Source organism: Podarcis melisellensis (genome assembly GCF_964234715.1).
Source record: "Podarcis melisellensis genome assembly, chromosome: 2".
Taxonomy (NCBI): domain Eukaryota; kingdom Metazoa; phylum Chordata; class Lepidosauria; order Squamata; family Lacertidae; genus Podarcis; species Podarcis melisellensis.
This window is the reverse complement of record NC_138529.1, coordinates 100902791-100920769: the sequence shown is the minus strand read 5'-3', so window position 1 is coordinate 100920769 and position 17979 is coordinate 100902791. Positions and strand designations below refer to the sequence as shown.

At 43.6% G+C, this 17979-nt stretch overlaps 1 protein-coding gene across 3 annotated transcripts in view; it reads right to left on the bottom strand.

Annotated features, from left to right (window-relative positions):
• The window catches only part of FHIT (fragile histidine triad diadenosine triphosphatase), a 1051187-nt gene that overhangs the window by 886269 nt on the left and 146939 nt on the right, over nucleotides 1-17979 (bottom strand). The window lies entirely within an intron of this gene.

Below are 17979 nucleotides of genomic sequence, written 5' to 3'. Positions count from 1 at the left end.
GGAAGGTAAGCGGCTTTTCCGTGCACTACGGCACTCGTCCTGCACGAGAAGTGGTTTAGTCCTGCTGGCCACATGACCCGGAAAGCTGTCTGTGGACAAACACCAGCTCCCTCGGCCTGAAAAGCAAGATGAGCTTCCAAGCCGCTTCTGGCGAACCAGAGCAGTGCACGGAAACACCGTTTACCTTCCCGCCGGAGCGATACCTATTTATCTACTTGCACTTTGATGTACTTTCAAACTGCTAGGTTGGCAGGAGCAGGGACCGAGCAACAGGAGCTCACCCCGTCACGGGGATTCGAACCGCCGACCTTCTGATCGGCAAGCCCTAGGCTCTGTGGTTTAGACCACAGTGCCACACACGTCCCTATTATACTAAGGCAGGGTATTCACCTAAGTCCCATGTTGAAATAACAGTCCAGTGGGAGAGGAAAGAGGAGACCATTCTGTATAGCAAGCTGAAATGTTTTTGCAGGAAGACTGATCAGAAGAGCATGACATCAAGTCCTTCCCCATCCATTTAAAGCACATTCCCCAAGCACCAATGAATCTTGGGATCTGGGAGCTAGGAATTGTAGCTCTTTGAGGGATGAACTACAGTTCCCAGGATTCTTGCAAAGGGAATGGGTTTTAAAGCTATGTTGCACACACAGTGTAAGAAGAATTAAAACAAAAGAACTAGACTTTAAGGCTCTACAGCAGACAGGATTTGGAAGCAGTGCAAAATAATAGTTTTAACTTAGGTTAGTTTAATGGCAAAGAATCTAATCAAGTGTTAAGAAACTTAGCTGACCCTCCTTTGGAGAAAAACAAATTAATTCAGGAGCAGGTAGCTAAAATGGTGGAATCCCTATCTTGTTGCTCTGTGCAAGGTTTCCCAAACTTGGTTTGCCAGCTGTTTTTGGACTACTACAACTCCCATCATTCCAGTGGTCAGGGATGATAGGAACTGTAGTCCAAAAGCAGCAATAAACCTAAGTTTGGGAAACTCTGCTCTATTGTATTGCCCTATTAGTCTGGCTCTGAATAAGCCAACCCTAAAAGAGAGGCAAAAGATAGAAAAACATGACTTGAAACTGGATGCCGAATTTTGCTCAAGTTATTACTGGCTGCAAACTAGAAAAGCAGTCAATTTGAAATATTAGCAATGGGAAAGATGGTACATTAAGTTCTATTCATTTCAAACTATTTTTAAAAAAAATGACAATTTAATATGGTGACATTTACCCGAGACACAGCTGTTCACTTAGCTTTGGCTACTTAATACATAGATGTCAATGCTAGAGGCAAGCTCAAAGCTTCCATGGAAATGGGGGAGGACCCTTTTGATACAGATTCATTTCTTTCCTGCAATGCAGTGCTTAATTTTGCCAATTAGAAAGTCTGGGGTTAAAGCGTGGTTTAAATCACACATGCTCCCAATTGTTGGCTACATGAAAACAGGTTGTACTACTCAGCAGTGACAAAAATATGCAACCTGCAAAAAAAAGACTCCAAAAAGTTGGCACAGGTGAGTTAGGAGCAAACTAATTGCCGCTTCAAATCTCACTTCAGTCTGGAACTCACCGGATCAGGGGTCACCAAACCAGCACCCATAAAGGCTTTGTGACTTTGACCCAGTATACCTGAAGGAGCGTCTCCACCCCCATCTTTCAGACACTGAGGTGCAGCTCCGAGGGCCTTCTGGCAGTTCCCTCACTGCGAGAAGAGGGCCTTCTCAGTAGTGGCGCCCGCCCTGTGGAACGCCCCCCCCCATCAGATGTCAAGGAAATAAACAACTATCTGACTTTTAGAAAGACATCTGAAGGCAGCCCTGTATAGGGAAGTTTTTAATGTTTTATGTTTTATCATACTTTTAATACAGTGGTACCTCAGGTTACAGATGCTTCAGGTTACAGATGCTTCAGGTTACAGACTCCGCAAACCCGGAAGTAGTACCTCGGGTTAAGAACTTTGCTTCAGGATGAGAACAGAAATCGCGTGGCGGCAGCGCAGCAGCAGTGGGAGACCCCATTAGAAGAAGAAGAGTTTGGATTTGATACCCCGCCTTTCACTCCCCTTCAGGAGTCTCAAAGCGGCTAACAATCTCCTTTCCCTTCCTCCCCCACAACAAACACTCTGTGAGGTGAGTGGGGCTGAGAGACTTCAGAGAAGTGTGACTGGCGCAAGGTCACCCAGCAGCTGCATGTGGAGGAGCGGAGACGCGAACCCGGTTCCCCAGATTACGAGACTACCGCTCTTAACCACTACACCACACTTAGCTAAATGGTACCTCAGATTAAGAACAGTTGCAGGTTAAGAACGGACCTCCAGAACGAATTAAGTTCTTAATCCAAGGTACCACTGTATTCTGTTGGGAACAGCCCAGAGTGCCTGGGGAAACCCAGCCAGATGGGTGGGGTATAAATATTATTATTATTATTACAGTGGTGCCCCGCAAGACGAACGCCTCGCAAGACGAAAAACCCGCTAGACGAAAGGGTTTTCCGTTTTGGAGGCGCTTCGTAAAACGAATTCCCCTATGGGGTTGCTTCGCAAGAAGAAAAAAATCTTGCATCCCCCCGTGGTTTTTTTTTGCTTTTTTCACCCTTTTCTTAAGCCGCTAAGCCGCTTATCAGCTGTTCCGCTGATAAGCCGCTTAACAGCTGATCGCTGGAAGCCGCTTGACAGCTGTAGCGCTAATCCGCTAAGCTGTCAATGGGCTTGCTTCGCAAGACAAAAAAACCGCTATACGAAGAGCCTCACGGAACGGATTAATTTCGTCTTGCGAGGCACCACTGTATCATTATTATTATCATCATCATAATTAAAGGCTAATCAGCTACAGGTGGAGCCACTTGGCCTTCTCCCCCTTCAGGCTGCTGTTCAGCAGGTGAAGCTGACCCATGACAATTATACCTTGGATGCCATATATCACAATATGACTATCCTCAATTAATAAAGTTGGGTACACACCATATATTTGAAGCACCCCCCGCAAAAGAATCCTCATAATGGTAGCTTGTTAAGGGTGCCAAGATCTACATCTGTGGGGGGTAAACTGAAACTTCCAGATTATTTGGGTGAAATAATGCACTTTCAGTGTATAGTGGCAACACACAGACTGAATTAATCTCCATGCCAGCCAACACTCCCGAGGTAGGAAGGAGGCCAGGGAGAGCTCCGTTCTTTCTAGCCAATTCCAAATATAGTTAGATGACATTCATATGGCAGTATACCAGTAACCTATGTTTGTACTTTAGAAGGTAATTATTTCCTTCTAACTATACAATTACCGTAGAATAAAAATACTAGTGACCTTGATTTAAGCAACACAGCCCTTGACTATTTCAAGATAAGCTTCCCACATCGGTAAAAGCTGAGAGGAGAGTCACAAGGGAGAACCATTTAGCCTAAGTCCCAGCCTGATTTTACAGCCCCCTTCTAAGATCCTCAAGCCTTTTAAAAGAGCTTTTGTTATTTGGAATATTTCCAGTAAGCACTAAGCATTAAAACAGCACCTGTGCAGCTGCTAAGTTGAATCACCTGTTCGTTGCCCTAGAGAATTAAAAAAGCATTTAATACAATATTATAGAAAGTTGACACACACAGAGAGAGAGACCAGAAGGAAAAAGAGAGGAAGCAGGTTGGGGAAGAACCTGTTTCGCACTTCTAAAAAGAATGTGTTTAATTTGCCACTGGAGGTAAAGCCCACTAACGTGGAAACTGAAAGCAGTATTCTGAACGTGAGGGAAGAGACTTTCCACACGCACCCGGGTTCAGCACCTTTCTGGCTTGTATCACCTTTCTGGCTTCCATCAGTTATGTCCTACCTTTCTAAATGTGACTAAGGCTACGATCCAAGCTGACTGACTAGGAATAAGACCACTACGTATATTAAACTCCTCTGATTAAATATTAACTCTGTTTCTCCCTTCCCTCCCTGCCTCCCACCACTTCTCTCTCTCTCTCTCTCTCTCTCTCTCTCTCTCTCTCTCTCTCTCACACACACACACACACACACACACACACCCTTGACATGGCTTGCTAAGTGCCAAAAGTGGAAGCAACACAATTTGTTGCCTCCAGTTCCCCGTGTTATTTATTGCAATCCAGAGGATGCAGAGTAATTGGAAAGCTGATAAGCTCCTCCACACATACGTTAAAATGAGATTTAAGTTAGCGCTTCGAAAGAGTCCTGGGGGATTCTAAATGAAAGTTTTATAAGCACTGATATATGCACATATTATTAACTCCAGTCGTAATACCTTATTTAAACAATTAGCCTCCACTTCAAAGAATCGGCCCCACTGAAATTTTGCAGGACGGCTCCTCGGCGCCAGGTCTCATTCTCACAGCCAACCGCAGCAAAACCGGAGCCGGTTATTATTATTATTATTATTATTATTATTATTATTATTTATATACCACCCTATACCCGGAGGTTTCAGTTACGAGAAGAAAGCCACTTACATTCTGCTTGGTAATCCACTTCCCCAGTATTCAAGGCTGCCCCTTCCTCACTTTTTTTTGGAGGGGGAGGGGGCAGGGAAAGGAAACAGCACTCCACAGCCATAATCAAGGAGTCTTGTCTGGTGGGAATATAATTAGAATTCCCTGCCAGAGCTTCCCCTTCTGATAAAGGTGTACTCAGCATGTGTGTATACTAAAAAATTCCACATTGCTGTTCTTGGCATTTAATTAGGGGGTAAAGTAAAACGTGCAGGACTGGAATTTTAAGTGTTGGTTTAATAACCTTTATCCAGCTCATTTCTCAATGATTTTCTTCCTCTCTGGAGAGGCTTCTAATGTCAAACTGTGGTATTAAGGTGAGTCATGGTTACTGAAGAGGCACAAGGAAAGTACATGACAGAATTTCTTAATTTTAAGATTGCTGGCGGGGTGGGGAGGGGCGTTGTGCGGAAGAAGCTAAAGTCTTCCCTTCCTTTCAGAAATAACACACAGAAAGCTTATACCTCATGAGCAGTAGGGAAAATGGGAGGTGGGGCACTCAAGAATAGCCTACCTATAAGAATAGCCTACCTAGTCCAGCATCCTATTCTCACAGTGGCCTAACAAATGCCCTTGGAACGCTTGCAAACAGCACAATTCTCCCCTTTGCTGTCATCAACAACTTGTCTCCAGAAGCGTATTGTCTCCCATTGTGGAGGCAGAGGAGAGCCATCGTGGCCAGTTAGTTATTTTTAACAAGTACGGAATCATAATCTTGCCCGCATCAAGGACAAAATGCCGTCCACACCTGCTTTATCCTTTTATTTGTTGAAATTCATAGCTCATCCTAACTCAGAAGGTTTGCTGCAGTATCAGAAGATTTGTCAAACAGAATGATTATTGATATTGGTTTTTTCCAGCTTTCGTTTGAAGATAATGTAAAGCAGTCGGATGAGAAGTCAGCTGAAGTATCTGGCGCTTCTTATTCTCAGCCTCGGAGGGCTGTATCCACAGTTGGTGAAACTAAGAGAAAACTCAATTGGTAGCTCCATTCATTGAGTGGAACTTAGCTGAAATTAACAGAAAATGTTTGCTTAAACAAAAAGCCACTTTCACAATGTACTCTGGTCCAGAATTTGATGGCACGCTGGAGGAAGAGAAGGAGTCCCCAAACTGAGGGACCGTCAAATGTAGTACTTCTTTATACATTTTTCAATGCTCTTGATAAGCGGAGAGTATGCCCAGGATCAGAACAAAAAAAATTCCTTCCAGTAGCACCTTAAAGACCAACTAAGTTAGTTCTTGGTATGAGCTTTCGTGTGCATGCACACTTCTTCAGATACACATGCACACGAAAGCTCATACCAAGAACTAACTTAGTTGGTCTTTAAGGTGCTACTGGAAGGAATTTTTTTTGTTTTGACTATGGCAGACCAACACGGCTACCTATCTGCCAAGGATCAGAGTTAGTTACAGAAAGAGTAGATTTCCATGCCAACCAACAGAAAGACCACATTATCCACACGTCAACTGACATCCCACACTGGAACGCCAAATAATCCCAAGTACAGGGATATAGCAATATCCACCCTTTCCTGGGATTTTGTGGAGGGGGGTGGGCTTTCCCCACATGAGTGTTTGCAGCAGTTTGATGGTGCAGGAGCATGGGAGGGACAGAGAGGGAGGCAAGAAGAGCAGCAACACTTTCCCGGTCTTTCTCTTCCCTGAAAGCTGCAGCCATTAGGACAGCAAGCAAGTCAGCCCCGCAAGCATCCCCTGCAACGTCTGGCGGTTCCATGCGGTGGTAGTTGTTAGGAACCTAAATTACGAGTAATTTGTCATGTATAGACTCCAAGACACAAGAGCAGAGGAGGCAGTTCTCCTGATGCCATGGAGAAAGTGGGGCTTAGATTTAAATCCCAGAACATCTTTGTGAAACATGTCCACAGTCCAACACTCTCTCACTTTCTGTCTCCCAATCACCTTCTCCATTAAGCCTTTTGTTCTCACTTCTGCAGAAACAAAGCCTAAGCAACGACATTCATTCACTCCCCTCCCCTATTACTGTTACCTTTGTTTTCTTTCTACCCATTGTCTCCCTTTCTTATGGAATCTAATTTTGTGTTCATCTGTGTCGGGAGCTTTAAAAAAAAAAGCTTATGCAACTCTGCAAAGTGCCAAGTACACCAATGACCCTGTTTAAACAAACAAGTGAGAGCTGGACCATAAAGAAGGCTGGTCACTGAAGAATTGATGCTTTGGAATTATGGTGCTAGAGGAGACTCTTGAGAGTCCCATGGACTGCAAGAAGATCAAACCTATCCATTCTGAAGGAAATCAGCTCTGAGTGCTCACTGGAAGGACAGATCCTGAAGCTGAGGCTCCAATACGTTGGCCACCTCATGAGAAGAGTAAACTCCCTGGAAAAGACCCTGATGTTGGGAAGGATTGAGAACACAAGGAGAAGGGGACAACAGAGGATGAGATGGTTGGTCAGTGTTCTCGAAGCATGAGTTTGACCAAACTACGGGAGGCAGTGGAAGACAGAAGTGCCTGGCGTGCTCTGGTCCATGGGGTCACGAAGAGTCAGAAACGACTAAATGACTAAACAACAACCACAAACAAATCTGAGCATAATAGTTTTGCACACAATCCAACAATGAGAAAGGGGAACCAATCTTCTGCCTTCCATACTTGATCTCGTATACTGTATGAGAAAAGACCAGGAAGAGAAACTTCAATGGCATGCCATTACTTTCATTTCTTTCCTGGCTGCTGCCCCACAGCCGTTGCTTTTCACATCAAGGTCATCGCATATACCTGCTTGCCAGCCGCATTTCCATCTGCAAACGTCCCATCGGTTAATGCTTGTTATTCGGAATCCAAGCTCTGCACATCAGGGTAACAAACTGGTAATCACAATGGAGCAATTGTTTTGAGCAACAAACAACAAAAGCTGCTGTTCTTTCTTTGTCACAGTGACAGCTTGAAGAAGGCTCACTCAGCCTTACTCTTCCCTGAGATTTTAACTAAGTCGGGGGATGTCACGGAAGTTCGTCTTACAAAGTTTTCTTTGTATTCTATCTGCTGCCGACATCATCTACAAGCAGCGCACAAAAGAATCGCAGCCCTACAAATCCATTATTGAAGTTGATGAAAGCACAAAGCCAACAGCCTAATCTTTGTAGTCACAAACTGACCCTGGAAAAGGTAAGGGCAGCGAAGAGCATAGCATGTGATACGGCGACAATGCCGTTATGCTTACGATGCCACTCTCCGCCGCAACCCTTGACTTGTTCTTTAAAGCTTCCCTTTTATACCTTTTATTTGTGCGTTGCAACACACCATGCTTATTTTAAGCTTCAAGATGAAACGTACACAAAGCTTGGTTTTAAAAGCCACCGGCTCAGTTGTTGATTATTATTGGACAGAAATACAATTCACAACCTTCTTTTCTGGGAGGTGGAAGAAACAAGGTGCATCAAAATGCAGACTGGATGGCTCAGTCTAGTCCAGTCCAGAGCATGAGTCTCTTAATCTCAGGGCCGTAGGTTTGAGTCCCCTTATTTGGGCAAAAATATTCCTGCATTGCAGGGGGTTGGACTAAATCAGTGTTTCCCAACCTTTTTCTGACCATAGCCCCCTTTTGACCTTGCTTCCTTCCTGTGCATAGCCAAGAGGGGCAGGGAAGCAGCTGCCCTCCCAAAAAGTAAAAATAAAATCTGAGGTTCTGTCCCCACTAACAAAAGCCTGCCCCCTAACAAAAAGCCTAGTTACACCAATCCCTCCTCCCCTCAGGTCCTACTGGTAGAAAAAGGTAGCTATTTAAATGTTTTGTTCATAAATATAACATTTTTATAATTTATAGAAAATACAGTTACATAAAATTATAGGAACATCATCATCATCAATTTTATTTATACCCTGCCCTCCCCAGCCAAAACTGGGCTCAGGGTGGCTAACACCACGTATGAAAACAACTGATTAAAATACAACTTAAAAACAAGATTAAAATACAACATTAAAATGCAGCCTCATTTCAATAGAAACTCAAATCAAAAACTTTTTGGGGATGTAAATGTCAAATCTTCACCAAGCCAACTATCCAGACTGGTCCTACATGGGCCAGAAAAAAGCCAGGGAAGTCCCCAAATAGGAATTTCATCACAGAAGGAAAAGGAAAGGGGGGATCAGGCTGATTCCAAGCCAAAGGCCAGGCGGAACAACTCTGTCTTACAGGCCCTGTGGAAAGAAATTAGATCCCGCAGGGCCCTGGTCTCATGAGACAGAGCGTTGCACTAGCCCGGAGCCAGTGTTGAAAAGGCCCTGGCTCTGGTTGAGGCTAATCGGACTTCCTTAGGGCCCGGGACGTCTAGAGTGTTGCTATGTATGGACCTTAAGGTCCTCCACAGGGCATACCAATGAAATATTGTTGAAGCAGAAAAACACGTGGAATCATGGTGCTGGAAGTTACCTCAAGGGTCATCTTTCTAGTGAAATCCCCTGCAATGTAGGAAACTCAGCTAAAGCATCCATGACAGATGACCTTCCAGCCTCTGCTTAGAAACCTCCATGGAAGGAGAGTCCAGAACCTCCTGAGGAAGATTCATCTTCCATGTATTATAAAAATTAAAAAATACTTATTTGACCCAAGAGGGGTTATTTGACACAGAGGGGGAAACCTACAGTCCAAAATGTGCACAGGGAGTTCTGTATATATGGGAGAATTTTTAAAAGCAAGTGGTCCTCACTGACCTGCTGCAAAAAGATCTTGTCATCTGGAGGAGCCCTGGCTGCCTAGCTAAAACATCATAGCCCCCCACACCCTTCCCTGAGAATAAGGCCCACTGAACGTAGTGTGGCTTTCTTCTGAGTAGACATTTAGTTATTTACTAGATGCAAGTCAGCAGCACCAGACGACTCTGCTTGGCTAGGCGCTGGGGTGGATTGCACCCTGCGCCTTGCAGAGTCAGACCCAGGCTGCCACCAGACCCAGCACTGGCAGCAGCTAGAAGCAGCTCCGGCTCACCCAGTCCTACCTACTGCCACCCCACCACCACACTTACCTGACCTGGGGGTTCTGGATCATGGGCTCTACTGGTCAAAATGGGAGCCTCAGCGATCGCCCTCTCCCGCCGTAAACAAACCAGGACTGCTCCAAGAAAACACACGTGGCAAAAAGGAGCACTAGGCCCTGGTGGGAGCCCCCTTACCCACTTGTGATTGGCCAAGTGGGTAGTCAGCCAATCAGGATTTTTTTTCTTCACTTCTCAATTCCCTCTGTGGCCCCTAGTCTCTATCTGTGGCCCCCCATTTATGCATTTTTCACATGGGTCCCCCTTAGAATATCCTGGGGGCCCCCGCTGCGAAACACTGGACCAGATTACCTTTGTGGTACCTTTCAGCTCCATGATGCTATGGTGTTATAAAACATTTTAAAGCAGCGTAAGAGACAAATCCAATCCCACCTAAGCAGAAGCAGTTCCTAGGGTAACTAAGACGGCAATTTATGCCATGGATTTTGATGCAGAGTACAGCTTGTTCACATCCTTAAACATGTCTAGATCAATTAATCTATTAAAATATAAGCACAGAAAAGGATGCCATCAGTATATATTCAATTAGGATTTCAGTCCAAAACAACTATAGTACCGGCAATGAAGACATTTCCAACAAAGCATGTACAAATTTACAGGAATAGGCCATTTTCTATTTCACACACAAAAATTTCAAGTTAAGAAACATAGAAAGCTATGTTTTAAAATGCTACAATTGGGTTGTTTGTTTTTATTTCACCTACCTTAGCCAGTCTCGTTTACAGTAGAAAGAGAAACTGAAATACCACCTGTCCCAAAACACCTTCATAAAGAGTTAAGCAAGCTCCACTGATTTCAGTGACACCTACTTCCAAGTAATTGTGTTTTCTACTGAGCTGAAGACAGTGCCGAGGAAATAAGAGTTCACAGTGACATCCACTGAAGAACTATCTCATTATCTAAAGAGGGGTTTCGGGAGATGACCCTTAGACCCAAACAAGTTTAAACACTTACAATTAGGGTTAATTTGGTGGCGGTGAAAACCTATTTCTCCCTCTAATGAAAAAGATGACAAAACACACTGTGTGCTAGGTTATTCACACAGAATAGAGGTCACGAGTTTTGTCAAAACACGCCATGTGCTTTTTTTTTTTAAGGAGGAAGAGTCGGTTAACAAACATTGTGTGGTTTATGGCGGCATGTAATCCACCTTAGATATCAACAAGACAATTATAATATTATTTCCAAATGTGGAAGAGACACTGCATACATATGGAACATCTATTCTGCATGTGCTGCAGCATGTGGAATCCCGCTGTTTTGGTACAAAAGTGGGATCCCTGGTCTACACAGGCAATGAATGAAGGATGTACCCTGGACAGAAATCTGTTTCAGAATATTGCACCCACAGAAAGGGGATTAGTGGTCAGGCAGTGTGACTAACCAGTAGGGATATAAGATCTGGTTTTCCGTCCCACCCTGTATTCATCACACACGGTTCTGGTTCCGTTCTGCTGCAGTTTGTTTTCTGCCAAAAACTATGTTGCCCAGAGGTAAAACTACACAGCTTGTGTAATTAGGTTCTCATTATGTTATTCCATACCAACCATTTCAATGCAAGTGAACTGTAATCAGTGCAGACCGAAAGCAACAGCAATAGTGAATATTGAACAGACACGGGCCATTTCTACTCCTGTTTCCGTCAGAATTCTGTGACATCTCTAATAACAAAATCTGTCCTCTGCTCCCTAGACAAAACACTTTTGGTGTTTGGGTGTTTTTCAATTGTGAATAGATTTATCTTATGAATGGATTTTTTCATTTAAAAAAAAATACTATTATTACAGTTACCACCAGTGAAAATGCATCACAGCACTGCTACTCTTACCTTTGAATTAAGGCTGGGTGAATCAGTTCTATTTCACAAATGACACATTTGCATGTGTTCACCCATGAATCTGTCCCACCCCATTTCTTTGTGAATCTGTGGGTTTTTTAATCTACATGAAAATTCACATTTAAATGTATATCTCAATATAAGGCATTTTAAACATCTGTGTTTTTTTATTTAAAAAATCAAGAACTGTGCTGGAGCACAGGAGAAGTTCCAACTACCATATTTTTTGCTCTATAGGACGCATGTTTTCCCCTCCCAAAATTAAGGGGAAATGTGTGTGCGTCCTATGGAGCGAATGCAGGGTCCTTGGCTTCAGCGATAGCAACGCAAAGCCTGCGAAGCGCAGAGGGAGCGCTCCCTCCACGTTCTGGAGGCTTCGCATTGCTTTCGCTGAAGCCTGGAGAGTGAGAGCGGTCCGTGCGCACCGACCCCTCTCGCTCTCCAGGCTTCAGGGATAGCCGCCTGAAGCCTTTGGAGAGCAGCGGGAACTCGCAATGTGCTCCATAGGCTTCAGGTTCCTTTTGCTGAAGCCGGGAGAGCAAGACTCTCCTGGCTTCAGCAGAGAGGGAGAGCTGTGCAGCACCGCTTCAGCGAAGCGGGAGGAGAAATGGAAGGGGCTCTGTTACTCCTGCAGCTTCATTGAAGTGGCGCTGAGCAGAGAGGGGGAGAATTCCCCCTCCCCCGTTTCCCCCCTCCTATGGTCCAGAGTGTCCTATGGTCCGGTATGTCCTATAGAGCAAAAAATACGGTAATTTCTGATCCACACATTAATCCAGGTGGTGTAGATCAGCTCAGGTTGCACCTGACTTTGCAAAGATCAAATCCCCTAAATAGCCCTGCTTTGCATCAAGTGCAAAGTAAGGTAAAAATTAAAGAATCTGTCAAGTTAAGAAACATAGAAAGCTATGTTTCTTCAAGTTAAGAAACATAGAAAGTTACAAAAAATGATGCAACCTTTATCTAATCTCGTATTTTCTCTCGGTAGACATTCACATTCCACCTTAGCCCGCTCAAGTGCTAACAACATTGTTTAGTCATCAGCCAAAAAGCAAACATCATTAGATTGCAACTTTGCACACAATCTAGTACTGTTTGTGTTCCTAGCAAAAGGGGCTCAGGCGCATTTGGGCAGTACCTAAAAACCACTTATGGGATTTTAGAACCTGATGGTAAAAAGTTCCTAATTCATTTTACAAAGCAAAGAGCCCCCTGAATTTTGTCCATGTACCATTTCACAACATGGGACATTTTTTCGTTACCACAGTGTCCCTACTTAGACCAACAGAGGAGGACCAGCTGGTATTAACAAAGTTGCCACACTTTTCTTTACACCATTTTGTGTATTCCTTGGTTAGATATTTTTTTTAAAAAAAATGGCAACACAACTTTGACCTCAGAATTTATGGCAAATATCTAGGACAATCATTGAATACTGTCTGGAATAAAGAAAGATGGCAGCCATGTATTTCTGAATTTTGTAAAATTACACAACTTTGTTTTTAATGAACTATCCAACCAGCAAAAAAATGGAGTTGTTTTTGTTGTTGTTTTTTGAAATTTGGCATAATATTGTTCTCTGTACTTCCTCTAAGCATTCATTTCTATTGAGAATTTATTTGGATTTAACTCAGCTGCATCTGGTTTCTGCCAAGCTTAAAACATTAATCCACACATTAACAATCCTCGGCTGGCTTAAAACTAAGCCAGATATTGCCTTTGTTAAAGCTACATAGGTTACCATAAATCTCCCTCCCCAAGGGCGAGTGGCCTCCCGTTCCCCTTACATTTATTTATACCATGCTGAAGTCACTCAAGAAGTTGAACAGAAGGAATATTAATCCATTGCAATGAAGGCTAGGCATGTGCGTGATCACACAGACACAAATATAAGGTACATTCTACAACTGAAGCCAATGGCAACATTCCTATTGACTAAAGAGATGAGCCTCTTTCAGAGGGTTCTCTTCAATATGTTAGCATATGTGTGGAGAAGGGAATAGGAACATGCCAGCAGGCTCTTCTCCCAATATCACGTTCGGTGCCGCATCTTCAAAGGGCAGCCTATGCACGTTGAATGCCAATAGGCGTCTCGAAAAGTGGGGAGCTTCCATCATGCTAAGTTCCCAGCTACATGAAAGCAGATCTACATGGGCTCCCATTTTCAGACATCACACGGACTTCAATTCCCTTTCTTGTAACACTAGTGGTCACCCAATACAGCTGGAGGCGGGAAGGTTCAGGGCAGATACAAGAAAGTACTTCTTCATACATTGCATAGTTACCGTAACTATGGAAAACTTGCTCCCACAGGAGGCAACAATGGCCACCAAGAGGACCAGGCAAATTCATAGAAACAAGGGCTATTGGTGGCTACTAGCCAATTTGGCTATGCTTTGCCTCCGCAGTTGGAGACAGTAATGCTTCTGAATACCAGTTACTGGAAACCACAACGCGGGAAACTGTTCTTGTGCTCAGATCTTGCTTGCTGGTTTCCCACAGGCATCTAGTTGGCTACTGTGGGAACAGGATGCTGGACAAGATGGGCCACTGGCCTGATCCCTTCTTATGATCTTAATGGGTGGATACTGGGAGAGGGGCTGCCAAAGTGCACAGTGTCCAGAGTGGCTCCAGTTCAACAGCTTTGGACCCACTTGCTCATATAAAGGTAAAGGGACCCCTGACCATTAGGTCCAGTCGTGACTGACTCTGGGGCTGCGGCGCTCATCTCACTTTATTGGCCGAGGGAGCCGGCGTACAGCTTCTGGGTCATATGGCCAGCATGACTAATGCACGGAAACGCCGTTTACCTTCCCACCGGAGCGGTACCTATTTATCTACTTGCACTTTGACATGCTTTCAAACTGCTAGGTGGGCAGGAGCAGGGACCGAGCAACGGGAGCTCACCCCGTTGCGGGGATTGGAACCACCGACCTTCTGATCAGCAAGTCCTAGGCTCTGTGGTTTAACCCACAGCGCCACCCGCATCCCTACTTGCTCATATAAACATACACTAAAGTGTAGAACAGTGTTTCCCAACCTTGTGCCTCCAGATGTTTTTGGCCTACAACTCCCATCATCCCTAGCTAGCAAGACCAGTGGTCAGGGATGATGGGAATTGTAGTTCAAAAACAGCTGGAGGCCCAAGGTTGGGAAACACTGGTGTAGAAGACACCACCTGAAGAGTTCTTTCAACACTCTGAAAGCAGAATCTCCATATCAGGAATGGGCAGAAGACAATTTACCATTTCTGCAAGATAACTTTGCTACCCTTGAAAACCACTTCAGCCTCTCTGGGCCAATAAAAGTTAACCGTCCAACTATCTCCACACATTTATGGATTCATAAAAAGAACAAATAAAAGATGAAGACAGAGATAAGATCAGGATGCAATTGCTATTCCTCAGCATGTAGTTTCTGCCTAGTTCCCCTGAACCATAGTTCTGATTTTTTCACGAGGAATATCCATTTTCCCAGGGTTATGAAATGTAATCCACACCTACTCATCTAAGTCATTTTGGCAAGCGACTAGCATTTAATTCACTACTGCTAAAATCTGCACCACCAGGATTACATGGAACTGCTGAATCAGGAGTCAAGTTACAGGTATGCAACCAATCACTCAAAGATAGTTGGCATCTTGCTTTCAGGCTCACTGTTGAACTACAGATCTAGGACAAGGACACAGAACCTCCCGGTGTTGTCGGAGTGCAACTCCCATCATCCCTATCCACTGGCCATCCAACCATATCTGGAAAGTCATATGTTCATCAACCCTGGCCTAGGGCTTTGGCTGGGACCTAAGGTAGAGCTCAACAACAGTGCTACCACCAAACATGTACATAATAAAGAAGTCAGCGGAATTAGGATGTAAGTGTGAGTTCTAGCTCTGAATAGTGTGAAGACTGCTGGTCTAGGAGACCTATCATGCATGGCCCTGTGGCATCAAAGACACCACTGGTTAGTTCACTGACTGACAGCCAGTCAGGCCAATCAATTGAATTTCAGAACAAAATACGGTAGAGCCTTTCTCTTATTTCAGTTTGTGGACACAAAGAGTTCTCATGTTGCAAACGGCAGGGATTTTTTAAAATGAAATTTCACAGCAAACAGTTTTGTTTGTTTTTTAAAGTGAGGATTGTGTGATTGGCAACTGAGGTGTGGGGCGGGTTAAAAAAACCCACAATCATCACCACCTCACATCACTATCTACATACCCATTTGTTCTGAAGCCCTGTTAACCAAACTGCAGGTCAATACATTAAGAGATGTCTGTAATATTTAGTGCAAAATGAGTCAGATTTTTGACCAAAGTTCAGCCACTGTGAGAACAGAAGACTCGACTAGATGAGCCACTGGCATCGTCCAGCAGGCTCAAACTTTAAATTACCACAGTGCTATAAGCTGTAACTTTTAATACTTTTCTTTTATTAACAATACTTTCATGAAGAAATTGTGTTGCCCTGGTTAACTACTCAAGTTCTGAGAAGAAAACATGACTGTGTCCCTAGCATATGGGAAAGGGCAATGGTCTTGACTGGGGGGCGATTGGCCACGGGTACCACACTCTTACCAGCCACAGCACTCTCCAGGGGCAAAATTCAAATTCCATCCTGGAGCTTCTCGGTTTGCTCGCATTGCTCCGAATGTAATTATAGACAGCTTGATTAACAAATATCAGAGATGCCATATGGCCCGATAGCTAGCTGAATCCATAGTTATAGATCACAATCTGTTGCTGAAAGGCATATTCATAACACCCGTGATGTCACAACTATATACTACAGTAAATTTGCTGGTGCTAATTACCATGGAAGCATCCAGATCAATAGGGAGTGCTTTTTAGCTGCAATGGGAAATAAACACTGGGATATTAATACATGCTGGAGCTTTGTTAGAAGCCTACTCCTGAATCAATATTATATTAAATAGTCATTTTGTTGTAAATGCCTATAAAGCTTAGGTGTTTTGTTTTGTTTTAAGCACTTGATATTAACTGCATGAAGAAGTTTCACTTTGCCGCAGTTGCTGAAACACCTATGGCACATTTTTGTTCCCAGTCATTCTATTGCATACAGAGACTCACTCTTAAAAGCAAATCCATCCTTGGTCAAGGCAAGGCAAGGGCCACTTTCCTTTGCTCTGGAAATGAATGCCACAAGGTGGGAAATCAGCAGGCAATAGCATTAACAATGGCCCATTCAGACACACTGTTGTGCAAATCTGTTCTAAATATCCATCCAGCACTCTGTATGCTGTTTCAAAGCACCCACCATCTATTGTATTGTCCAGCTGTTCCCACAATATCTTGACTTGGTCTACAGAGGTTGCCCTTTCTGTTCCAGACACACTTTTCCCATCCCAGCAAAGCCAAAATTCAAAAGGCCTTTCTTCTGCCATCCTCTGTCCTTGGCCATGTTGAAATGGGAACAATTTCATTCTGAAGTCCTAACCATGCCCTTCTCCTAATAAAATGGGAGCATGAGTGTCTGTGTTAGCATGGGGATTGTATTCCAAGCTAGGGGACATTAGCTGCAATCCCCTTGTATGTCCAACTACGAGACTGCTGGCCTCAGAGCTACAGCTCAAGTGAAAGGCCATCGCTCAACGGTGGGAAACAGGTCTTGTGTACAGAATGCCCCAGGCCTTTTGGGTTGCCGATCAGAAAGTCGGTGATTTGAATATGCACAACGGGGTGAGCTCCCAGCTCCCGCCAACCCAGCAGTTTGAAAGCACACCAGTGCAAGTAGATAAATAAGTACCATTGTGGCAGGAAGGTAAACGGTGTTTCTGTGCACTCTGGTTTCTGTCACTGTGTCATGCTGTCCACATGACCCAGAAAACTGTCTGTGGACAAACGGTGGCTCCCTCGGCCTGAAAGTGAGTTGAGCGCCGCAACCCCATAGTCGCCTTTGACTCGACTTTACCGTCCAGGGGTCCTTTACTGTTTCCTTTTACCTTACTCCCAGTCAGTGTAGAAAATACTGAACTAGATGAACCAATGGTATAAACTTGATTAATAAATAATAAATGAAAATAAAGAAAGAAATGAAACTGCAATATACTTTTTAGTCAATCTTTTTTTTTTTTACAAAGGACCTTCCAATTTCCACACTTCCTCAGCATTTTAAGCTTACCCACAAATTTATATTGTTTAACTAATTTAATTGGAAACCATTTTATTTCCCATCATGTATATGCCACTACAAAATTAGCATTTAATTGGAAGGCTTATTTTGCTTGTCATTTGTTTTAAAATAAATTACAACAGCAGGAGGAAATAGAGCCCGTTGAAAAATAAATAACAAATCAATAAAATGGCAGATACTCAGCTGTGCTGGCTGAAATAAGCTTCTGGAAATGATAGATAGATAGATAGACGATAGATGATAGATAGATGATAGATGATAGATAGATAGATAGATAGATAGATAGATAGATAGATAGATAGATAGATGATAGATAGATAGATGATAGATAGATAGATAGATGATAGATAGATAGATAGATAGATAGATAGATAGATAGATAGATAGATAGATAGATAGATAGATGATAGATAGATGATAGATAGATGATAGATAGATAGATAGATAGATAGATAGATAGATAGATAGATAG